Source organism: Meriones unguiculatus, chromosome X (assembly GCF_030254825.1).
Source record: "Meriones unguiculatus strain TT.TT164.6M chromosome X, Bangor_MerUng_6.1, whole genome shotgun sequence".
NCBI classification, from domain to species: Eukaryota; Metazoa; Chordata; class Mammalia; order Rodentia; family Muridae; genus Meriones; species Meriones unguiculatus.
Window position 1 is genome coordinate 7,264,188 of NC_083369.1, and position 25,592 is coordinate 7,289,779.

Below are 25,592 nucleotides of genomic sequence, written 5' to 3' on the forward strand. Positions count from 1 at the left end.
AGAGGGAGGTACTGGGAGGGAATGAGGGATTGGGACACGGCTGGGATACAGAGTTAATAAAATGTAACTGATAAAAAAATAATAATAATAAAATTAAAATATATATATATTTTAAGGGGTACATACGCTTTGTTAAATAAGTATTGATAAATACTATGCATGCTCTGTAAACAAAGTGACAATGTTATCTTCTCCTATAAACAAGTAAACTAAGGATACACTAAGATACATAGCTAGAAAAATGTTACAAAACAAGAGATGGGACAGGAAACAGAAACTCATGTATATCATGTTCATTCATTTTCATGATGCTGTTTCTTAAACTTCCAAGCATCATTCTTCACATATTGAAAAAAACATTATAGGTGTTTATACTTTCAAAGGAGGCACTAATGGTTTGGTTCATTGCTGCATTAGTACCTGACTTGCTGCCTGGAAAGTTAAAATCTTGTTATTTCAAGTTTCTATATGTAAGCAATTTTACTGCAGGTGGCTAGTAAAAATAAATAAACTAGTCATCCTAACATTAATTCTAAAGTCTGTTTTATTAATTTTCCAGTGTGAATTTACTTCTTCATCTTCCTTCTAGATCTTCAAATCCTTCATCTTAAAAAAGAGGAAAATGGAGATATCCATTTTCATATTTTTAAAATTTATATCTAAAACTGCTTTTATATTCATTTTTATTCTGATGATCTGTAGCTCCTTACTTACAAGTTGAAATACATAAATTGTAAAGAAAGTCAAATAGGCTAATCATTTGTATAAATTCATGAGTGTTGCTTATTTTATATTTTTAAATTTTCTATTCTGTTTTTTAAGATCTAAAACAAATATTTCTTATACTTTATAAATAAGTGATCTTTCACTGTCAGCTAACAGTTTGAAAATACCTAAGTTTTAAAAAGAAATGCTTTTCATAAGAATGAATTTCCTATAATAATAAAACTTGGCTAACCATAATTAAATACAAATTAAATTATTTGAATTATTTAGCAATTAATTTAAAATGATGTTGTGTGTTATACAGCATAATTTGTTCTTTAAAAATATTAAAAATATAGCTAATATAAATGAAAGAGTGCATTAATTTTCAACAGCAAGAGTCACAACTCTGTCAATGATATCAAAGTGGTAATAACAATGATCATTAATTAATATAAATTCATATTACTTCGACTATGTAATATATTAGGTAAACATTTTCAATCACCATTCTACCTTCAAGAAATCTTAATATAACAGAAATAAAAGGCAAATTCCTGTGCAAATAATATGGAAATATAAAGAATTAAATGCAGGAAGTCAGGGAAAGTAAGTGGTTGTCATTCTTATGAGTCATCATAAAAGGCTTCATGGAAGACTGGAAGACGTGTTGCATGCACTGAAATATATAATTTCAAGCTCGAAGAACAAGGAAAGAAGGGATTCCATTCACAGAAATAAGGACAATAAAAGCAATAATAATGATAGTTACAACAAAAGTAAGTATTAAGTTAATGATATGTCCAACACATGCATATGTGTTTGATATTAATTAACTAATTTAATCCTTAAACACATCATCAGGAAAATAATCATTGTTTCTCCATGTTCCACTAATACTCAGAATAAATGACTTGTGCACAGTCATAGAGCTAGCAAGTTCTTCCAGACAGAACTCTATTTCTAGTTGATGAAAACAAAGTTTCTCATTGAAGTCATCAAAATAAAGCTTCTTTTACAACTTTTCAATGGTTTTTTTCTATTATTTCTGTTGACCAGGTATGTAGAAATCAACTTTAACTCTTCTTTCAGTATCTATATGAAATAAATAAACAACACTAAGCTCTGAGAATTCCTACTTTAACTCTCAAATTATTTCATCCTCTTCAATACTATGTATTAAGCCTACACTTCAAAAGCCTGCGCTAAAGTAAAGTCCAAGTGGATCAAAGACCTCAACGTAAAGCCAGACACACTAAATCTGTTAGAAGAAAAAGTGGGGAAGAGCCTTGAACTCATTGGCACAGGAGACAACTTCCTGAAAAGAACAGCAACAGCACAGGCTCTAAGATGAACAATCAATAAACGGGACTTCATGAAATAGAAGAGTTTCTGTAAAGGAAAGGAAACTGTTGTCAGAGCAAAACAACAGTGTACTAGATTGGGAAAAGGTATTCACCAACCCTATATCTGACAGAGGGTTAATATCCAAAATACATAAAGAACTAAAGAAGTCAAAACAACAAACCAAGTAATCCAAATAAAAATGGGGTACAGAGCCAAGCAAAGAATTCTCAACAGACGTCTATTGAATCCAGCTATATCACTCCTGCTCATATATCCATAAGATGTTCAACCATACAACAAGGACATTTGCTCAAACATGTTGGTAGTAGCTTACTAGCCAAAATCTGGAAACAACATAGCTGTCCCTCAATTGAGGAATGGATTCAGAAATTGTGGTACATTTACACAATGGAATACTACTAAGCAATTAAAAACAAGGAAATCATTTGCAGGCAAATGGTGTGATCCAGAAAAGATCATTCTGAGTGAGGTAACCCAGAAGCAGAAAGACACTTATGGTTTAACTAACTTAGAAGTGGATATTAGCCATATAATATGATATAAACATACTAAAATCTATAGTCCTAAAGAAACTAAACAACAAGAAGAGCCTCAAGAATACGTTGAAAGGCAAATAGGTTCAGAAAGGCAAACTGTATACACATCAGAAATAGAAGACAGGGAACAGGACAGGAACCTACCACAGAGGGCTTCTGAAAGACTCTACCCAGCAGGGTATCATAGCAGATGCTGATACTCATAGCCAAACTTTGGGCAGAGTTCAGGTAACCTTATGGAAGAAGTGGGAGTTAGAAAGACCTAGAGGGGACAGGAGTTGCACCAGACCAACTAAGTCAAAAAAATCTGGGCCCAGAAGCTCCTGCAAGGACTGATGAATCAATCAGGGACCGTGCTCTGAGATGACCTAGACCCTGTGCTCAGATATAGTCCATGGGAAGCTCAGTCGCTATGGTTGTTCCCTAGTAAGGAGTACAGGGGCTGTCTCTGACATGAACTCAGTGGCTGGCTCTTTGATCACCTCTCCCTGTGTGGTGCAGCCTTGCCAGGCCACAAAGGAAAATGATACTGCTCACCTTGATGACACCTTATAGGCTAGGGTCAGATAGAAAGGGAGGAGGTCCTCCACTCTCAGTGAACTCAGAGAGGGGCATAGGTGGAGATGAGGGAGGGTAGGTGGGACTTGAAGGAGATGACTGGGGGCACAGTCGAGATACCAAATTAATAAATTGTAATAAATAAATAATTTTTTTTGGTTTATCATAGGATGTGATCCCTCCTCTATAGAGGAACTGTAATTCTTAACATGGCTCTTTCAGCAAGAGATCACATCCAAAGACCTTCTAGGGGTGTATATGCATATATAGATATGCATATCCATGTATATAAACATAATACAGGCACACCTTTAATTCTAGGAGAAGAGACAAGTAGATCTCTGAGTTCAAGGCCACCCTAGCTTAGCACAAGTTTCTGGTAAAGAAATGCTTGATCCAGTCATGGTGGTACACCCCTTTAATCCCAGAACTTAGAAGAAAGAGGTTTGCAGATCTCTGAATTCAGTCATTTCTGTTGAGCCAGTGAACTGAGAGGCAGTGCTGTGGAGTTGAGATCATGGCAGTGCAGTTCATGGAATTCAGAGACAATTTTACTGGGAGAGTTTCACAGAGAATGATTGAAAAAATATGACAAATACATCTGTCAAATAAAAGATACTTTCATACTCCACCAACCTATGCATTTCTTTAGGAAAGGCTTACTGGTTCTCAAACAACCTTTTAAAGAAATGGAAATGATCATTACTTGGTGTGTGTTGAAGAGTACATGACTGGGGATCCTGAGAACAGAAGTATGTCCCAAATAGAGAATACACTTATTAAATCCTGACCAGAAGATGGAAAATGAAATTTTACAAATACAAAATAACAGAATTGACAGTAAGATGGAGGTGTCTTGGGGTGCCTATGACAACATGGATGACTTGAATGGTACAGAATATTACATTACATTTCTCAGTATTATTACTGCTGCACCTTATGTTGTTAATTCATTGTTTACAGTGGAGGATGCAGTATTCATAGAATATTGTATGTTCTGTATCAATCTTGGCTGCCACTTACTAGATGTGAGTGACATCTCCAACCCTAGACACTGAAAACAAAATCATTCCCAAATAAGAACCACCTAAATAGGATCTGAAAACTTTGTTGAAATATTTGAACTTCCTGGTAGTGGAGGTGCATGCCCTTAATCCCAGCAATGGGTAGACTGAGGCAGAGGGATCTCTTTGAGTTTGAGGCCATCCTAGTCTACAGAGCTGAGCTCCAGGACAGCCAAGGCAACACAGATAACCCTGTCTTGAAAAAAAAACAAACAAACAAAAAAAAAAAAAACAAAGAAAATCAAACAAACAAAAAATTGAACTTTATTCTAAGAACATGAAGGTTAACCATGTATAGCAATCTGAAAGGTGATTAATACTCAAGGTTAGTCAAGAACAGAGGCAGGGAAGCAAATGAACTTATTATGTAATTCTAAATGTCTTTAATGCTCCACATAATTATCACTTCAGTGTATACTAGACAGTTCCTTAATCAGCTGTCATAAATATTTACAACTCTCTATTCACATGAAAGCCTAGAAAAGCATTTTTTCTATCAGTTATAAGTTTACTAGTTGACTTAAGTTCATGATTCCAAAGTTTTACCTCCTTACTCTTACCTCCTTACCTCTAAAAACTAAATTTTAATAATTATCCCCTTACAAGAAACAGCATTACATGCTTATATTCTCAATAATAAAATATGGGACTTAATTTATTTTGAGTTGATTCATTTTTATAGTGGGTAACTCTGCCAATTAATCATAAACTCATGGGAAACAAAAATACTTATTTCTGTATCTTATAAAATTTCTGTATTACCATGAAAAACATTGGGCCAAGAACTGCTGTCAGCATAATGAAATTAAAATTTGAACATTATTTACTCTAATGTACAATCTTTGTACCCCTCAATTAAACAACTTTTCTAATACAAATCTACTGTTGAAGAGGACATCACAATCTTGAATATCTATGCCCCAAATACAAGAGCACCGACATTCGTAAATGAAACATTATTAAAGCTTAAATCATACATTGATCCTAATACCTTAATAGTGGGAGACTTCAACACTCCACTCTCACCCAAATAGACAGACACCAAGTAGGGAAATAAAAGCACTCACAGAATCCCTAAATCAAATGGACCTAATAGACGTCTGCAGATCGTTTCACCCAAACTCAAAAGAGTACACCTTCTTTTCAGCACCCCATGGAACCTTCTCCAAAATAGACCATATAGTGGGTCACAAAGCAAGCCTCAACAGATACAAAAGGATTGAAATAATCCCTTGTATACTATCTGACCACCATGGACTAAAGCTAGACATCAACAACAACAGAAACAACAAAAAGCCTACACGCACATGGAAACTGAACAACTTACTACTCAATGACAGCTGGGTTAAGGAAGAAATAAAGAAAGAAATTAAAGACTTCCTAGAATTCAATGAAAAGGAAGGCACAACATACCCAAGTTTATGAGACACATTGAAAGCAGTGCTCAGGGGAAAATTTATAGCACTAAGGGCCTGCAAGAAGAAATTCGTAACATCACATACAAACAACTTAATGGCCCAACTGAAAACCCTAGAAAAAAAAAAGAAGCAGATACACCCAAGAGGAACAGACGGCTGGAAATAATCAAACTAAGGGCTGAAATCAATCAACTAGAAACTAATAAAACTATCCAAAGAATCAATGAAACAAAAAGCTGGTTCTTTGAGAAAATCAACAAGATAGACAAACCCTTAACCAAACTACTAAAAAGCAGAGAGAAACTATCCAGATCAGCAAAATCAGAAATGAAAATGGGGACATAACCACAGACACTGAGGAAATCCAAACAATTATTAGGTCATACTACAAAAGCCTATATGCCACAAAATTTGAGAATCTAAATGAAATGGATAATTTTCTTGAAAGATTCCGTCTACCAAAACTAAGTCAAGATCAGGTAGAAAGACTGAATAGCCCTATATCTCCCAAGGAAATCGAAGCAGTCATTAACAGTCTCCCCTCCAAAAAAAGCCCTGGACCAGATGGCTTCAGCGCAGAATTCTACAAGACCTCCAAAGAAGTGCTAACTCCAATTCTCCTCAAGCTATTCCATAAAATAGAAACAGAAGGAACACTACCAAACTCATTCTATGAAGCCACAGTCACCTTAATACCTAAACCACACAAAGACCCAACAAAAAAAGAGAACTTCAGGCCTATCTCTCTTATGAACATTGACGCAAAAATACTCAATAAAATACTTGCAAACCGAATCCAAGAACATATCAAAGATATCATCCACCATGACCAAGTAGGCTTCATCCCAGGCATGCAAGGGTGGTTCAACATACGGAAATCCATCAATGTAATCCACTACATAAACAAACTGAAGGAGAAAAACCACATGATCATCTCCTTAGATGCTGAAAAAGCATTTGACAAAGTCCAACACCCATTTATGTTTAAAGTCTTGTAGAGATCAGGGATACAAGGCACATACCTAAACATAGTAAAGGCAATATACAGCAAGCCTATAGCTAACATCAAACTCAATGGAGAGAAACTTAAATCAATCCCACTGAAATCAGGGACAAGACAATGCTGTCCATTCTCCTCATATCTCTTCAACATAGTACTTGAAGTCCTAGCCAGAGCAATAAGACAACTAAAGGAGATCAAGGGGATACAAATCGGAAAGGAAGAGATCAAAGTGTCACAATTTGCAGATGATATGATAGTATACATGAGCGACCCCAAAAATTCAACCAGAGAACTCCTTCAGCTGATAAACACCTTCAGCAAAGTGGCAGGATACAAAATCAACTCAAAAAAATCAGAAGTCCTCCTATATACCAAAGACAAAAAGGCTGAGAAAGAAATTAGGGAAACAACACCCTTCACAATAGCCACTAATAACATAAAGTACCTTGGTGTGACTCTAACCAAGCAAGTGAAAGACCTGTTTGAGAAAAACTTCAAGTCTCTGAAGAAAGAAATCGAAGAAGATATCAGAAGATGGAAAGATCTCCCGTGCTCATGGATTGGTAGGATTAACACTGTGAAAATGGCCATCCTGCCAAAAGCAATCTACAGATTCAATGCAATTCCCATCAAAATACCAACTCAATTCTTTACAGACCTTGAAAAAAAGATTCTCAGCTTCATATGGAGAAACAAAAAACCCAGAATCTCCAAAACGATCCTGTACAACAACAGATCATCTGGAGGTATCTCCATCCCTGATCTCAAGCTGTACTACAGGGCAACAGTAATAAAAACTGCATGGTGTTGGCATAGAAACAGAAAGGAGGATCAATGGAATCGCATAGAAGACCCAGAAAAAAATCCACACACCTATGAATACTCGATATTTGACAAAGAAGCCAAATCCATTCAATGGAAAAAAGACAGCATCTTCAACAAATAGTGCTGGACCAACTGGATGTCTACATGCAGAAAAATGAAAATAGATCCATATTTATCACTCTGTACAAAACTAAAGTCAAAGTGGATCAAGGACCTCAACATAAAACCAGATACCCTAAATCAATTGGAAAAAAAAGTGGGAACAGCCTAGAACTCATTGGCACAGGAGACAACTTCCTGAACAGAACACCAACAGCACAGGCTCTAAGAGCAACAATCAATAAATGGGACCTCATGAAATTGAAAAGTTTCTGTAAAGCAAAGGATACCGTCATCAAAACAAAACGACTGCCTACAGATTGGGAAAGAATCTTCACTAACCCTTTATCTGACAGAGGACTAATATCCAGTATATACAAAGAACTAAAGAAGCTGAAAAGCAGCAAACCAAATAATCCAATTAAAAAATGGGGAACAGAGCTAAACAGAGAATTCTCGACAGAGGAATATCGAATGGCAGAAAAACACTTAAAGAAATGCTCATCCTCATTAACCATCAGGGAAATGCAAATCAAAACGACCCTGAGATATCACCTTACACCCATCAGAATGGCCAAGATCAAAAACTCAAGCGATAACACATGCTGGAGAGGTTGTGGAGAAAGGGGAACCCTCCTCCACTGCTGGTGGGAATATAAACTGGTACAACCATTCTGGAAAGCTATCTGGCGCTTTCTAAGACAAATAGGAATAGTGCTTCCTCCAGACCCAGCTATACCACTGCTAGGTATATACCCAAAGTTTGTTCAAGTACACAAAAGGGATACTTGCTCAACCATGTTTATAGCAGCTCTATTTGTAATAGCCAGAACCTGGAAACAACCCAGATGTCCATCAACGGAGGAATGGGTACAGAAATTGTGGTATTTCTACACAATGGAATACTACTCAGCAATCAAAAAGGAGGAAATCATGAAATTTGCAGGCAAATGGTGGGATCTAGAAAAGATCATTCTGAGTGAAATATCCCAGAAGGAGACAGACAAACATGGGATATACTCACTTATATAGACCTATAAGATATGATAAGCATAATGAAATCTATACACCTAAAAAAGATAATCAATTGAGCGGACATGGGGTAAGATGATCAATCCTCGTTTAGAAAGACAGATGGGATGTGCATTGAACGTATGACAAGAGTCTACTGAGCGCATCTGAAAGACTCTAACTAGCAGTGTTTTCCAAGCAAAGACTCATGACCAAACCTTTGGCAGAGTACAGGGAATCATAAGAAAGAAGGGGAGTTAGTCTGATGGGGAAAGGATAGGAGCTCCACAAGGACCAAATATATCTGGGCACAGGGTCTTTTCTGAGACTGACATTCAACCAAGGACCATGTATGGATATAACCTAGAACCTCTGCTCAGATGTAGCCTGTGGTAGCTCAGTAACCAATTGGTTTCCCAAAGTGAGGGGAACAATGACTATTTCTAACAGGAACTCAATGACTGGCTCTTTGGTCTCCCCACCCCCGAAGGGAGGAGCAGTCTTGTTAGGCCACAGAGGAGGGCTTTGCAGCCAGTCCTGAAGATACCTGATAAAACAGGATCAGATGAATGGGGAGGAGGTCCCCCCTATCAGTGGACTTGGAAAGGGGCATGGTGGAGATGAGGGAGGGAGGGAGGGACTGGGAGGGAATGAGGGATCGGGACATGGCTAGGATACAGAGTTAATAAAATGTAACTGATAAAAAAATAATAATAATAAAATAAAAAAAACAAATCTACTGTTGAAAGGATAAAAATTAATACAAGGCTGATTTTAGAAACAGTATCTACTATAGTAACATGGAGAATGATATATACATATGTACATATGTATAAACTGAATATTATAATTTCCACTGAAGGAAATAAATAATAAAATAGTGCATTTTCCTAGGAAATCACAATTTAATGTCATTTCTCTACCATGAAGGAAAAGAATCAAAATCAGAATTAGCTTATATTTTCAAATTAACTGAAGTATGACATTATGGTCATGGTAAACTACATATTCTTGAATTACAATTGTGAATAAAAATTTAAAACTTCACATAGTCATGTCTCCTAAAGGTGAGGAGGCTTGTACTGCCTTTGCAAAAAATATATAAATAAAAAATGACCAGAGATCCTATTTTGTATTATTGGCTTCTGTAATTTTCTGAAGGATATGTTTACTACAGAATTTTATCCAGTAAATCTCTTGACTTATAAAGTAAATAAGCTCTGAAAATGTACATATCTTATGAAAATAACATCCATAAACCTGGATTAATTTTTATATGTACATTTCTATTTTATTCTTAACTTTAAATCTGACACCTTTGGTGTATTATGATATCTCCAATGGTTTCTAATTCTACAAATCTGTATTAATCATTGTCATAAGTACCTTAATACCTTGGCTAATATTTTTTTCAGTCACACAAGTAGTTAAATGTTCCAGGATTCTTCTTAAAAAATTATCAAAGATCTCATTTTTCATGAACTGTTGTTAAAATTAATATGGAAAATTTTAAAGTTTCCTATATTATAAGCAATCTGAAGTAGAGTATTGTAGATTAATACTGATGCATAGACACCTCTAAAAAAATGAAACATGTTATTCCTTGAACAACCAGAAATACTAAAGCCACTCTAAATCATTGGGCTTTACATTTATTCAAGATTAATAAAAAAATTAAAATTTAAAAAATAGCTTCATCTGAATTCAAAGCTAGTCTCCTTTTTTCCTGTCTATTATGAAAGGTTATTACCAAAGACCTTAACTTTAAAGGACTAACAGCTTATACTCCAAATTTAGAAGGGCAGTAAAGAATTGATTGAAAGGTTAAGTAACACAATCAAGTCTCTCCATTTTCAGCTACTGAACAGGTTTACTTCCTGTAGTTTTCTTAATAAGACACTATCAGCTTTTACTTTGTTGATTCTGAGATTGTCAATATCTTCATACTGTTTTAAAGTAGATCTAATGGATTCAGATCTGACTAGATATTCTTGTATATTATGATATTAAGGTGGAAATTTTTCAGAGGCACTCACAGGCAACTGTTTAAAAAACAAAGTAAGCAGCCAAGGAGTGCCAATAATAAAAAAATGTTGCCATAGTATTATCTGATAAATCATTAATTATTGTCTCATTATTAATATGAGAGCCATATACTAGCATAAAGACATTTGCATTTTTATTTAGTTTTAAGACATTTTTGGAAGACATCATTTGCTTTGTAAAAGAAATGTCATGACAACCATAGAACACTTAAGCTTGTTATCAAGTGGTCAAGTGTTAATCTGGACTTTGTTAGTTTTTAATTTCAGTAGCCTTAACCTCTTTTGCATTATTGTATAGTTCATTTTTGCAGTTAATAAAATATTTCTAAGTATAGATACATAATGTGATAGATTAAGCTCAACACAAGCAATGGAACTATTTTTGGTTGCTATGGCAAACTAAACTGATCAATTTCCTATCACTCTTTTTAATAGGGGCACTCTCCTGTGGCTATAAATACTAATTACAAATGCAAGCCATTTGCTAACATGTTCAGTTTGCATATCAAAGCTATTTATGCTTAATTTATCACTTAAAATATTCTCCAAAATTTGTAGTTTGGTAATTTTATTTTTTACATTTTCAACATAATCTCACTATTTTTTTACAATGCTGGAATTTATTGGTAAATGTTTGGTAAACTCAGTAGATTTACACAAGGAAAGAGTCTTAAATGTAATTTACAGAATAGAGTTGAAAGGTTTGTTTAAAGCTCAGTAATTGCTCATTTTTTTCAAAAATTGAGTATATTCTACACAGAAAATTAGATTCATTTCCCCAAAAACACATGCAAGTCTTATCAGAGCATCTATTTATTTCAATAGGATAACAATTCTACATATTTGAACAAAAGCTGAAATAAGTAATACAGTAAAATCACAAATTGTTAATTCTAAGTGGGCAGTCAGGATTTGAGAGAAAGTAGTTGTTTCAAGGAATAAAATAATAAAGCTACCAGGCCGTCAGTCATAGAACACAAAATCTAGTAATAATAATCCTTCCTTCCTTCTCTACCCACTACATATATTTCACAATTATTAAATTTCATACTTCATTTTGAACAACATAAGAAAAGGGTAAGAGAATTCCTTACTGTTTCATAGTGTAAATAAGAGCAGCACTATAAAAATGATTGAACTACTATTAGAAAATTTCTGACCAACTCCTTTTGGAAATATCTGGGCATCATTATTTCACACTTTTGTTTAACTCAAACATTCTATCTGATTTTTAGAGTTCGGGAATCACCACATAGACAAACTTATGCATCATTATTTACATCTTAAGAAAAGACCCTGATCTTTTCTAGATCCCACAATTTGCTTGCAAATTTCATGATTTCCTTGTTTTTAATTGCTGAGTAGTATTCCATTGTGTAAAAGTACCACAATTTTTGTATCCATTCTTCAAAAGAGGGGCATCAGGGTTGATTTCAGATTCTGGCTATTACGAATAAAGCTTTGATGAACATGGTTGAGCAAATGTCCTTGTGTACTTGAGCATATTTTGGATATGTGCCTACGTGATATAGCAGGATCTTGAGGAAGGGCTATTCCTAGTGTCTGAGAAAACTCCAGATTATATCCCAGAAGCAGAAAGACATACAGTATATACTCACGTATAAGTGGATATTAGACATATAATATAGGATACACATGCCAAAATCTGTTCACCTAAAGAACCTAAGACAGAAGGAGGACACTGGGTAAGGTGATCATTCCTCACTCAGAAAGACAAACTGATGGACATTGGAAGAAGGAGAAAGAAGGAGAAGCCTACCACAGAGGGCCTCCTAAAGACTCTATGCAGCAGTGTAGCAAAGCAGATGCTGACACTTATAACCAAACCTTCGGCAGAGTGTAGGGAATCACATGAAAGAAAGGGGAGATAGTAAGACCTGGAGGGGACAGGAGCTCCACAAGGAGAGCAACAGAACCAAAAGATCTGGGCCCAGGGGTGTTTTCTGAGACTAATACTCCAACTAAGGACCATGCATGGATATGACCTAACAGCCCTGCACAGATGTAGCCCATGGGTTTCCTGGTAAGGGGAATAGGGACTGTCTCTGACATGAACTCAGTGGCTGGCTCTTTGATCACTTCCCCCTGAGGGGGTAGCAGCCTTGTCAGGCCACAGAAGAGGACAACTCAGCCAGTCCTGCTGAAAGCTGATAAGCTAGGGTCATATGGAAGGGGAGGAAGACCTCCCCTATCAGTGGATTTGGAGAGGGGAATGGGAGGAGATAAGGGAGGTATGGTGGGATTGGGAGAAAATGAGGGAGGGGGCTACAGCATGGTTCCCAAGTGAATAAACTGTAGTTAATATAAAAATAAAAATGTAATTAAAAAAGAAAGAAAAAAGAAAAAGTCCCTGAAACTGATCTTGCTCACTGTCACAAAACTCCAAATCTTAGAACTGGCTCAATGTTTTTTTGCAATGTTCAAAACTGGAAGGGTTCCTCATAGACTTCAGATATTCACCAAGCATTTCTAAGAGGGCTGGAATCATGTCAAATTCAAATATAATAAACATTCTCCAGGTGATTTTCTGTAAAGAATAGCTGCAACCTAATGCCATTTCCTTCTGGGAATACTTGCTTAATCTATTATTGAGTAGAGATGTAGACAAAATGGGAGATGTGAGTTCATGCTAATCTACACTTAAAAATAGGAGCTCAACAGGGAAAGCAACAGAACCCGAAAATCTGGACACAGGGGAGACTGTGGACTCTGAAACTTCTGAGACTGATACTCCAACCAAGGACCATTCATGGAGATGACCTAGAACACCTGTACAGATGTAGCCCATGGCAGCTCAGTGTCCAAGTGGAGACCCTAGTAGCAGGAACAGGGCAGGCCAATTAGTTTATGTCAGAGACATAAACTTTGATCACCTCCCCCTTTGCAAGGGGGTGTGGCTTTACCAGGCCACAGAGGAAGACAATGCAGCTAGTCCTGATGAGACCTGATAGGCTAGGATCAGATGGAAGAAGATGAAGACCTCCCTTATTAGTAGACTGTGGGAGGGGCATGGGAGAAGAAGGGGGAAGAACAGGTAGGATTGGGAGGGGAAGAGAGAGGGAGCTACAGGTGGGATTCAAAGTAAATAAACTGTAATTAATAAAAATATATAAAACATATAAAATATACTTTGTTTAACAGGGTCTGCCACACCACTTTTCTTGCAGATCCAGTTGGTATTCAGTAGCACAAAAGGGATCCTTCTCTTAGCTACTGTTAATCAATGCAAATTATACATCAAAAGAAAGTAGAGATACTTTAATGGATCTACCATGGTTGCAGAAAAAGGAGTGACAAAGCTCATCCAACCACTTCTCAGCCTAGCAGCTATAGCCTTAACACACCAGGGCTCTGAGGGCCCTTTGACAACTTCTGCTCACAGGTGCTCCTCTTCCTGCAGCACTAGCTCAGGATTCTGCAGCAGAAATTTTACATCACTGCAGTATCGAGGTAAAAGTTCCAGTGCCCTTATTTCAAAGGGAAATCTGATCAGCTTAAAGTAATTGAAAACTAATCAGAAGGCAGTCAGCCACTGAGTAGGAGCACAAGCTTAGCAATCAAAAACTAGAATTAAGAAGTCAGTGTACTATTTGCATATAAATACAGCCAATTAGGAGGTATTCTTCCTCCTACCTTTTGACAAGTGGATATATGATTACAAAAACACTTTATAAATTATAATAAGGTACTGTATGATACTTAGGTAGAAATTGAAACAAGTATTCAATATATCAATAGATATTTATTGAATATTAAAACCCCAAAATATACTAAATTATGGAAATGGACTGACTAGCAAAACGAAGATACGGTTATCAGATTCTAGGTGTCTGTGCAACAATTACTGAACATTTTCAAAGGATTTTTACAAACTTTCTCTTTTGCTTGTTTGCCTCTTCATAAGAACCCCCCAAAGTGTTAATATTAGGTCTCTTTTATGGAGTAGAGACTTGTGGTTATCAAGTATCCTGTCTGTGGTCCCAGGCACAGTTAAAGGTATAGTAAAGGACTGAAAACATGAGTACAAACTACACATTCATGACTATTGCAAGTGTAAAAAGTATTTATAATAATAAAACCCCTCTCAGATGTAGCCCACAGACTCAGTATCCAAGTGGGTTCCTTAGTAAGGAATCAGGGGCTGTCTCAGGCAATAACTCAATGGCAGACTCTGGGATCACCTCCTCCTGGGAGCTGCAGCTTTGCCATGCCACAGAGGAAGACAATGCAGCCAGTCCTGATGAGACCTGATAGGTTAGGGTCACATAGAAAGGGAAGAGGTCCTCCCCTATTAGTGGACTGTAGGAGGGGCACAGGAGGAGAAGATGGAGGAAGGGTGGGACTGGGAGAAAATGGAGGGGGCCACAGCCCAGATACAAAGTGAATACATTGTAATAAATAATAATAATTAAAAATTAATTAATCAATTAATTAATTTAAGATGTCCTTTGAATATTAGATTCCCGCATTTTTTAATTTATTTAAAAGCCTATAATAAAATTGTCTCCTAAAAATTGGTAAAACAAGACAGCTGAGGAGATAGATCAGAGATTAAGAACACCATTAGCCCTTCCAGAGGTCCTGAGTTCAATTCCAAGCAACCACATGGTACCTCACAACTATTTCTAATGTTATCTGAAGTCCTCTACAAAGTTTCAGGTGTACATGAAGACAGAGCAATCATATAAATAAATAAATATTTTCTAAAATTTGTAAAGCAAATATATGGACTTACAGAAAAGTTTCAGTAGAAACATGTATATATTTTTATACAAATTCTCTATTCTCCAATTTTATTTAACCTTCATTATCCTCTCCAAAAAGCAAAAAACAACAAATCTATGATGGCTCATGAATAGATAATCATGCAGTTTATTGGGATAAGTTTAAGTGAGCAAGTTGCCAACAAGATATGTGTTGTCATGTATTTTAAATCTATGAATGATACTGTGTGTGGCTTTAAAAGTTCATTTTGTGGGGGGAGATCCAAGATGGCAGCGCTCAGGTGACACACTTTCTGACCAGGAGCACAGGAGGATCAGCACAGTAACCAGCAGTCAGAACTCTCGGCTCTAAAACACAAGCAATTTTGTTTCCCAGGTGAGAGGATACCCCACAGTGGGGGATTCAATCAGCTTCAACTCACCCAGCTAAACTTCAGAAGAGGTTCCTGTTCCACCAGGTGCTTGGTCACCAGCCCAGAGCCACATGCCAGCGTGCTCTGACCCCTGTCCCAGACTAAACTGTGGGTCCCACAACATCAGAGACTGAGATTTCCAGTCAAGAGATAACTCCACTGTGCAGAAAATGATTGGGACCGACTTTAGGTCACCCATACAATCCCTGGAAAAGACCTGGAATTCTGAGGGTGCCCAGCAGCCAGCTCAGAGCCTGGGACCCAGGTGCCAGCACAGAGTCCTGCCTGCATGCCTGACTTGCTGCCTTAGATAGAACTGTGGGTCCCAGGGCACTAAAGACTGAGTTTCTCTGTCAGGTGAAAACCCACAGGGATGGGAACAGTAGGTCTGATCTCAGAGCACTCAGCTGATACCATCACCCTGAAAACGATTCTGGAAAAATTACCCAGTTTCAGCAGACACCCAGCACCCAATTGCAAGCAATGCAGAGCCACATGCATCTGTGCCTGCAGGCTCTACTTGCCATCTCAGACAGAACTGTGGTCCCCAAAGCATAGTCTCTGTGTCCCTGTCAGGAGGAAATTCCACAGTGGGGGGATCATCAGGTCCAACAGTCAGGACACCCAGCACCAGAAGACTTTCTGGATTCACGCAGGCTCTAGGCTCTAGTGTTCTACTGCAGACATGAGCGCTGTGCTCACCTGTCATTTTTGAGTACAGCTAGGGCACTGGGCCACACAGCTGTATCTCAGACCTACAAAAGCCAGTACACCATTAGAGCAGCCCTCAGATACTGCTCCAAGGTTTGACCAGTTATCCCTAGCTAAACGGACAAAACTGTGGGACTCTCCGGTTCTTTAAGTGTTGCATCCAACAATTACACATTAAGAACAACAGCTGCAGCTCACTAAATTCAGAGCAAGAAACCCAGCAGCAGGGCAGCCATCACCAGGACCTCTCCTGATGAAAGGAGAGCCTTCCTGAACACGACAGTTACCACATAGTTCCATATGCCTGAAGGGAACTGTGGCAGTTCCTGAGAAGCACCACCATTCAGTTGACCATACCCAAAAAGCTGAGGAGATCTCCTTCAGAATCCCGCCAAGTGGATTCTCCCCACCCCAGGACCCAGCAGGCACCAGGAATTAACAGACAACACCTGATACAACGAGATGTGTAGAGGCCAGCGAAAAAGCACAACCAACAAAAGGCAAAGCAATATGGCATCCCCAGAACCCAGTTATCCAGGGGCAAGTAGCCCTGCACACCTTAACATAAGTGAAATTTAAGAAGATGACCTTACATCTATGCTTATGAAGAGGTTAATGGAGAAAGCAAATGAAATGCGAAAAGATTTAGGGGAAGCTATAGTAAAACAGATTATGACAATCTGTAAAGAAATACAGGAAGATGCAGCCAGACAGTTTGTGGCTTTCAGAGAGGAAATGATTAAATCACAGAAGGAAATAAAAGAAAGAGAGGAATGTTCAAACAAACAGCTGAAGGAATTGAAGAAAAATACAGTCAGACAGGTGAAGGAAATCAACAACACAGTCCAAGATCTGAAGATAGAATTGGAAAAATTAAAGAAAACACAAACAGAGAAATCATGGAGAGGGAGAACCTAGGAAAGAAAACAGGGACTACAGAGGTAAGCATCAACAACAGAATACAAGAGATGAAAGAATCTCAGGTGTGGAAGATACAATGGAAGAAATCGATGTATCTGTCAAGAAAATAATGAATCTAAAAAGTTCCTGACACAAACCATCCAAGAAATCCAAGATAACATAAAAAGACATAACCTAAGAATATTAATAATAGAGGAAAAAGAAGATTCCCTCCTCCAAGGCACAGAAAATATTTTCAACAAAATCATAGAAGAAAATTTCCCCAACTTAAAGGACAGACTTATAAGAATACAAGAGGCCTACAGAACACCCAACAAATTTGACCAGAAAAGAAAATCCTCCCGCCACATAATAATCAAAACAGTAAGTATACAGAACAAAGAAAAAATACTAAAAGCTTCAAGGGAAAAAGGCCAAGTAACATATAATGGCAAACCCATTAAATCACACCTGACTTCTCAACAGAAACTATGAAAGCCAGAAGGCCCTGGATGAATATCATGCAGATCCTAAGAGAACACAGATGTCAGCCTAAGCTACTATACCCAGCAAAACTCTAAGTCCTCATAGACGGAGAAAACAAAATATTCAATAACAAAAACAAATTTCAACAATACCTACACACAAATCCAGCATTATAGAAGATATTAGAAGGAATAAATACAACCCAAGAAAACTAACTACTTTCAAGGAAACACAGGATAAATAACCTCACTATAGCAAAACAAAAAGTAGCCAAACACACAAACACACTACCATGGCCAACATCAATGTCAACGGATCTAATAGCCACTGGTCATTAATCTCCATTAACATCAATGGACTCAATTCTCCAATAAAAAGACACAGACTAACAAAATGGATGCATAAACAAGACCCAACTATCTGTTGCATACAAGAAACACACCTAAATCACAAAGATAGACATTACCTAAGAGTAAAGGGATGGAAGACTGTTTTCCAAGCAAATGGACCCGAGAAGCAAGCTGGGAGTAGCCATTCTAATATCTAATAAAATAGATTTTCAACCAAAATTAATCAAAAGAGATAGACAAGGACACTTCATAATCATCAAGGGAAAAGTCCACCAGGAAGATATCATAATCCTGAACATTTATCCCCCAAATGCAAGGGCACCCACATTTGTAAAAGAAACAACTTGTAAGTTAATAAAACTTAAACCACACATAGATTCCCACACATTAATAGTGGGAGACTTCAACACCCCACTCTCAACAAAGGACAGGTCAACAAAACAGAAATTAAACAAAGGAACAATAACTCTGACAGAGGTCATTAATCAAATGGACCTCATGGACATCTACAGAACCTTTCACCCAAACACAAAAGAATTTACCTTCTTCTCAGCACCTCATAGAACTTACTCCAAAATAGACCATATAGTTGGTAACAAAGCAAGCCTCAACAGATACAAGAAGATTGCAATAATCCTCTGAATCCTATGTGATCACCATGGACTAAAGCTGGACCTCAATGACAGAAATAACAAAAGGCCTACACACACAAGGAAACTGAACAGCTTGCTACTGAATGACAGCTGTGTCAGAGGAGAAATAAAGAAAGAAATTAAAGTTTTCCTAGAATTCAATTAAAATGAAGGCACAACATACCCAAACTCATGGAACACAATGAAATAAATGCTAAGAAGAAAGTTCATAGCAGTTCACAGCACTAAATGCCTTCAAGAAGAAATTCGAAACATCTCATTCAAGCAACTTAATAGCTGACCTGAAATCCCTAGAAAAAAAAAAAAAAAAAAAAGAAGCAAACATACCAAAGAGGAGTAAATGGCTGGAAATAATCAAACTCAGGGCTGAAATCAATCAATTAGAAACAAATGAAACAATTCAAAGAATCAATGAATCCAAGAGCTGGTTCTTTGAGAAAATCAACAAGATAGAAAAACCCTTAGCCAAACTAACTAAAAGGCAGAGAGACACTATCCAAGTCAACAAATCAGAAATGAAAAGAGGGACACAAACACAGACACTAAAGAAATCCAAACAATAAATAGGTCTTATTTCAAAAGTCTATATGCCACAAAATTTGAGAATCTAAATGAAATGTACAATTTTCTTGAGCGATTCCACATGCTAAAGCTGAATCAAGACCAGGTAAATCAATTAAATAGTCCTATATCCCTAAGGAAATAGAAGCTATCATCAAAAGTCTCCCATGCAAAACCCAGATGGTTTCAGCGCAAAATTTTACCAGACCTTCAAAGAAGAGCTAACACCAATACTCTTCAAACTATTACACAAAATAGAAACAGAAGGAACACTACCACACTCATTCTAGGAAGCCACATTTACCTTGGCACCTAAACCTCACAAAGACCCAACAAAAAAAGGGAATTTCAGGCCAATCTCCCTATGAAAATCAATGCAAAAATACTCAAGGAAATACTTGCAAACCAAATCCAAGAACACATCAAAGATATCATCAACTACAAGCAAGTAGGCTTCATTCCAGGCATGCTGGGGTGGTTCAATATATGGAAATCCATCAATGTGATTCACCATATAAAAAAACTGAAGGAGAAAAAACACAAGATTATCTCCTTAGCTGCTGCAAAAGCATTTGACAAAACACAACATCCATTCATGTTTAAAGTCTTGGAGAGATCAGGGATACAAGGAACATACCTGAACATAGTAAAGGCAATATACAGGACATTTGCTCAACCATGTTTGTAGCAGCTTTATTTGTAATTGCCAGAAGCTTGAAACAAACCAGATGCCCCTCAACTGAGGAATGGATACAGAAATTGTGGTACATCTACACAATGGAATATTACACTGCAATAAAAAAAGAAGGATATCATGAAATTTGCAGGTATAAATGGTTGGAACTGGAGAAGATCATCCTGAGTGAGCTATCCCAGAATCAGAAAAACACACATGGTATATACTCACTCATATAGACATATAATATAGGATAAACCTACTAAAATCTGTACCCTTAAAGAAACTAATCAAGAGGGAGGACTCTTGCTAAAATGCTCAATCCCTATCCAGAAAGGCCAAGAGGATGGACATCAGAAGGAGAAAACAGGGAATAAATAAGTCAGGAGCCTCAGACAGAGGGACTCTGAAAGGCTCTGCCCTGCAGACTATCAAAGCAGATGTTCATACTTATGGGCAACCTTTGGGAAGATGCAGGGAATCTTATGAAAGAAGTGGGAAATAGTAGGATCTGGAGAGGACAGGAACTCCACAAGGATAACAACAGAACAAAAAATCTGAGCACAGGGGTCTTTCCTGAAACTGATTCTCCAACCAAGGACCATGCATGGATTTAACCTAGTATTCCTGCACAGGTGTTGCCCAAAGCACTTCAGGGTCCAAGTGGGTTCCATAGTAACGGGAACAGGGACTATCTCTGACATGAACTGATTGGCCTGCTCTTTAATCACCTCTCTCTGACTGCAGAGCAGCCTTTCCAAGCCACAGAGGAAGACAATGCATCCACTTCTGATGAGATCTAATAGAGAAGGATCAGAAGGAAGGAAAAGAATACCTCCCCTATCAGTGGACTTGGGGAGGGGCATGTATGCAAAATGGAGGAGGAAGGGAGGGACTGGAAGAGGAGGAGGGAGAGAACTACAGGGTGGGGGATACAAAGTGAATAAAGTGTAATTAATAAAGAATTTTTTCAAAAAAAGAAGAGAAACTTAAGGGGGCATCTTTTTCAAGTTGGAGGCCTATGACAGGATAGGTCCTGGGAGGACATGGATGCAACTCTTGCTGAGACTCTTAACGGCGGGGGCATGAAGACTGAAGTGACCATCTCCTAGCCATTTAGAAGTAGTGGAAGGAGGGGAACAACAACCCACAGACAAAATAACCCTGCCTACAAGAAGTGCAGGGAGAAAAAAGGAAACAGATTGATTGAAAGTCTAACCAATAATTGGTCCAACCTGGGACCCACCCCAAGGTACAGAGCCAGCCACTGACACTATCAATGATGTTCTGCTATACTTGCAGACAGGAACCTAACTTGATTGTCCTATGGGAGGCTCCAGACAGCAGCAGTTTGGCATTAATGCTGGGACTTGCAACCAAGCGTGGGGCCGAGCTCCAGGGTTCCAGTGGATGTATTGAGGGAAAAGATGGAAGTACCTGGAGGGAACAGGACTACCACAAGAAGTCCAAAAGAGACAACTAACCCAGACCTGTGGAGTCTTTCAGAGACTGAGACATCACCTAAGGAGCATGCATGGTCTGGAACTAGGTCCCCTAACATATGTGGTTGATTGGCTGCTTCGTCTTCATGTGGGTTGCCTAACAATTGGAGATGGGGTTATTTTTAATATAGACTCTATTGTCCACTTTTGGATAACTTCCTCCTGGCAGGGCTTGCCTGGCCTCAAGGGATGAGGATATGTTCAAGCCTAGTGTGATCTCAGTTGTTGGGGAGGGTTGATACAGGGGAAAGGGTGTTCTGCTTTAGTGGGTAGAAGAGGAGAGAGGAAGGGGAAAGAAAGGAAGCGAGGGGACTAAGAGAAGAGGAGGGAGGGGCATCCTTGGGATGTGAAGTAAATAAAGTGAAATAAAAAATAATTTTAAAAAGTTTATCTTGATACTAGATATGATGAAGTAAAAGGAACTGACACAGTGGTTTTATGTCTTTCGTAGCCAACTTCTGTACTTGATCAGGATTGAGAAGATGAAAATTTGCCAACCATACTTTGTAGCAACAGGTGATTCTAAACATGGAACATCTACTTTAAGAAAGAAAGAAATTTGCAGTGAGAAAACCTGGCAAACATTGAGCCAGGAGATCAAGGTCAACTTCAGGGATGGTAAGACAATGCAATGAAAAATGCATTTTTACCTCTAAGTACTCCCTCTGTTAAAGCACAAAATCCCAAAAGATATGAGAAAAATAGGCTGGTTGTGATAGTACATGTCATTAATCCCAGCACTTGAAAGACAAAGGCAGACAGATTTCTTTTTTTTATTTAATTTTATATTTTTTATTATTAGTTACATAAAAATATGGAATGCTTCACAAATTTGCGTGTCATCCTTGCACAAGGGCCATGCTAATCTCTGTATCGTTCCAATTTTAGTATATGTGCTGCCAAAGGGAACGCAACGGATTTCTATGAGTTTAAGGCCAACCAGATCTACAGAGCAAGTTACAGGACAGCCAGGGCAATCACACAGGAAATCCTGACCTTCCCCCACAAAAAAAGAGAAAAGAGCATGAGAGAAACCCTGATGTGGAAGAAGCAGGAGTTACCAGAACTGTTCAAAATTATCAAAGTTAACAAAAATTGAGTTTCCACTTTACACTAATCAGAATGGCTAAGATCAAAAACTCAGGTGACAATGCATGCTGGAGAGGATGGGGAGAAAGGGAAATCCTTTACTGGTGGGAACTTGTACTACCACTTTGGAAATCAATCTGGCGCTTCTTCAGAAAATTAGGAATAGTGCTACCTCAAGAGCCAGCTATACCACTCCTACGCATATATCTAAAATATGCTCAAGTATGCAACAAAGACATTTGCTCAACCATGTTCTTAGCAGATTTATTCATAATAGCCAGAATCTGAAAACAACCCAGATGTCCCTCAACTGAGGACTGGATACGGAAATTGTGGTATATTTACACAATGGGATACTACTCAGCTGATAAAAAACAAGGAAATCATGAAATTTGCAGGCAAGTGGTGGGAACTAGAGAAGATTATCCTGACTGAGGTATCCCAGAAGCAGAAAGACACACAGGGTATATACTCACTTTTAAGTGGATATTAGACATATTATATAATCATACTAAAATCTGTACAACTAAAGAACCTAATCAAGAAGGAGGATCCTGGGTAAGATGATCAATCCTCATTTAGAAAGGCAAACGAGATGGACATCAGAAGAGGGAGAAAACAGGGAACAGCACAGGAGCCTACCACAGAGGGACACTGAAAGATACTACCCAGCAGGGTATTGAAGCAGATGCTGAGACTCATAGCCAAACTTTGGGCAGAGTTCAGAGAATCTTATGAAAGAAGAAGGAAATAGAAAGACCTGGGGGGAGGTGGCAGGAACTCCACAAGGAGAACAACAGAACCAAAATATCTGGGCACAGGGGTCTTTGCAGAGACAGATACTTCAACCATGGACCATGAATGAAGAGGACCTACAATGCCTGCACAGTTGTAGCCCATGGCAGCTCAGTCTCCAAGTGGGTTCCTAGTAAGGTAAGTTGGAGCTGTCTCTGACATGAACTCATTGGCTGACACAACATAATTTTTTACAGACCTTTCAAGAACATTTTCCAAATTCATATGGAAAAAGTAAAACCCAAATAGCTAAAAGAATCCTGTACAATACAATATCATCTGGAGTTATCTCCATCTCTGATCTCAAACTGTACTATAGAGCAACAGAAATAAAAATGGCATGGTACTGCCATACAAACAGATTGGTGGATCAATGGAATTGATAAATGAATTAGAATTCAGGTCTATTTGCTGACTCTCATTACAGTAATATGTTGTTTAATTAAACGTAGATAAGTAAAAAAAATTGTCAAGGAAATAAAAATATTTAAATGAAAAGCAAATAATTATAATAATCTTGTTTATGTATTTATAATATGTTGTCATATTTTATAATAAATTTCAAAGGCCATTATTTATTTACATTTATTCTCTTTGTATCCTGTCTGTAGCAGACTGCCTCATCTTCTCCTAGTCCCAGCTCACCTCCTTCTGTGTCCACTGATAGGGGAGGACCTCCCCTTCTAACTCTAGTCTATCAGGTTTCATCAGGGCTGGCTGCATCATCTGCTTCTGTGGCCTGGCAAGGCTGCATTCCCCATGGGATGATAATCAAAGAGCCTGCCATTGAGTTCACGTCAGAGACAGTCACTGCCCCCCTTACTAGGGAAACCACTTGGAGACTGAGCTGCATGGGCTTCCTCTGATCAGGGGTTCTATGTCTTCTCCATGCATAGTCATGGCCCCAGGTATACTCACTCTTTTGGTCTCCTTGTCGAGCTCCTGTAATCCTCCAGGTATTTCTATCTCTCCCTTCTTACATAAGGTCCCTGCACTCTACCCAAAGTTTGGCTATGAGTCTTAGAATCTCCTTTGATATCCTTATGGGTAGAGCCTTTCAGAGGCCCCCTATGGAAGGCTCCTGTTGTGTTCCTTGTCTTCTACTTCTGATGTCTATCCTGTTTGCCCTCTGAATGTGGTTTCAGTCTTTTCTCTTGGGTCCTCCTTGCTGTTTAGTTTCTTTGGGACTACAGATTTTAGTATGTTTATCCTATATTATATGGCTAATATCTACTTTTAAAATCTCCCAAATCTAAAATAAGTCTGATATTCATGATTCAAAATTATATTTGTATTTATAGCTTTACATGTTATTTTAAAAATTCTGAACATAGTAATATCAGATAATCTACTATTATGATTTGTGAATTATTATTAATACATCAGTAGCATGCATCTATTGGCTGAGATATTAATTTTTAACACAACAGTTTTCTAAGATCTTTAAATCTTACATTCACATTTTTTAATTTATCTTTTATATTAATCACAGGTTATTTACTTTGTATCTCAGCTGTAGACCCTCCCTCCTTGCCTCCCAATCCCACCCTCCCTCCCTAATCTTCTCCCTGCCTCCTTTCCAAGTCCACTAATAGGGGAGAACTTCCTTCCCTTCCATCTGACCTTAGCTTATCAAGTCTCTTCAGGCCTGGCTGCCTGAAGAGCCTTCTTCTGTGGCCTAGCAAGGCTGCTCCTCCCTTGGTGGCGGGGGGGTGGGGGGGTAGAAGAACTTGCCATTGAGTTCATGTCAGGAATAGTCCCTGTTCCCCTTATTAGAGAACACATTTGGACACTGAGCTACCATGGTCTATATCCGAGCAGGGGTTCTAGGTTATATCCATACATGGTCCTTGGTTGGCGAAACAGTTTTACTTTCACATTTTACCGGTTAATTTTATACATTCTGTCTTTCAAGCAGTAAACTCAGTTAAAAACAATTAACTCCAATTACATTTGGAGTTACTATAGATTACAGTATATTTTGTAGTTGCAATGTACTAAAAATATTCCAGAGACTGAATTCCTTCTATTGAAAACTCAATAGAAGTGTTATCAAAGACAGATAAAAGTGCACATCAT

The 25,592-nt window shown here is 37.9% G+C and overlaps 1 protein-coding gene and 1 non-coding gene across 2 annotated transcripts in view; both read right to left on the reverse strand.

The window, feature by feature from the left end:
• Positions 1-25,592, reverse strand: part of Dach2 (dachshund family transcription factor 2) — a 691,399-nt gene that overhangs the window by 475,534 nt on the left and 190,273 nt on the right. The gene's annotated exons all lie outside the window — the stretch shown is intronic.
• On the reverse strand, positions 22,438-22,541 carry LOC132650314 (U6 spliceosomal RNA). Its single transcript, XR_009588681.1, has one exon. It is a non-coding gene; the product is annotated as a U6 spliceosomal RNA (small nuclear RNA).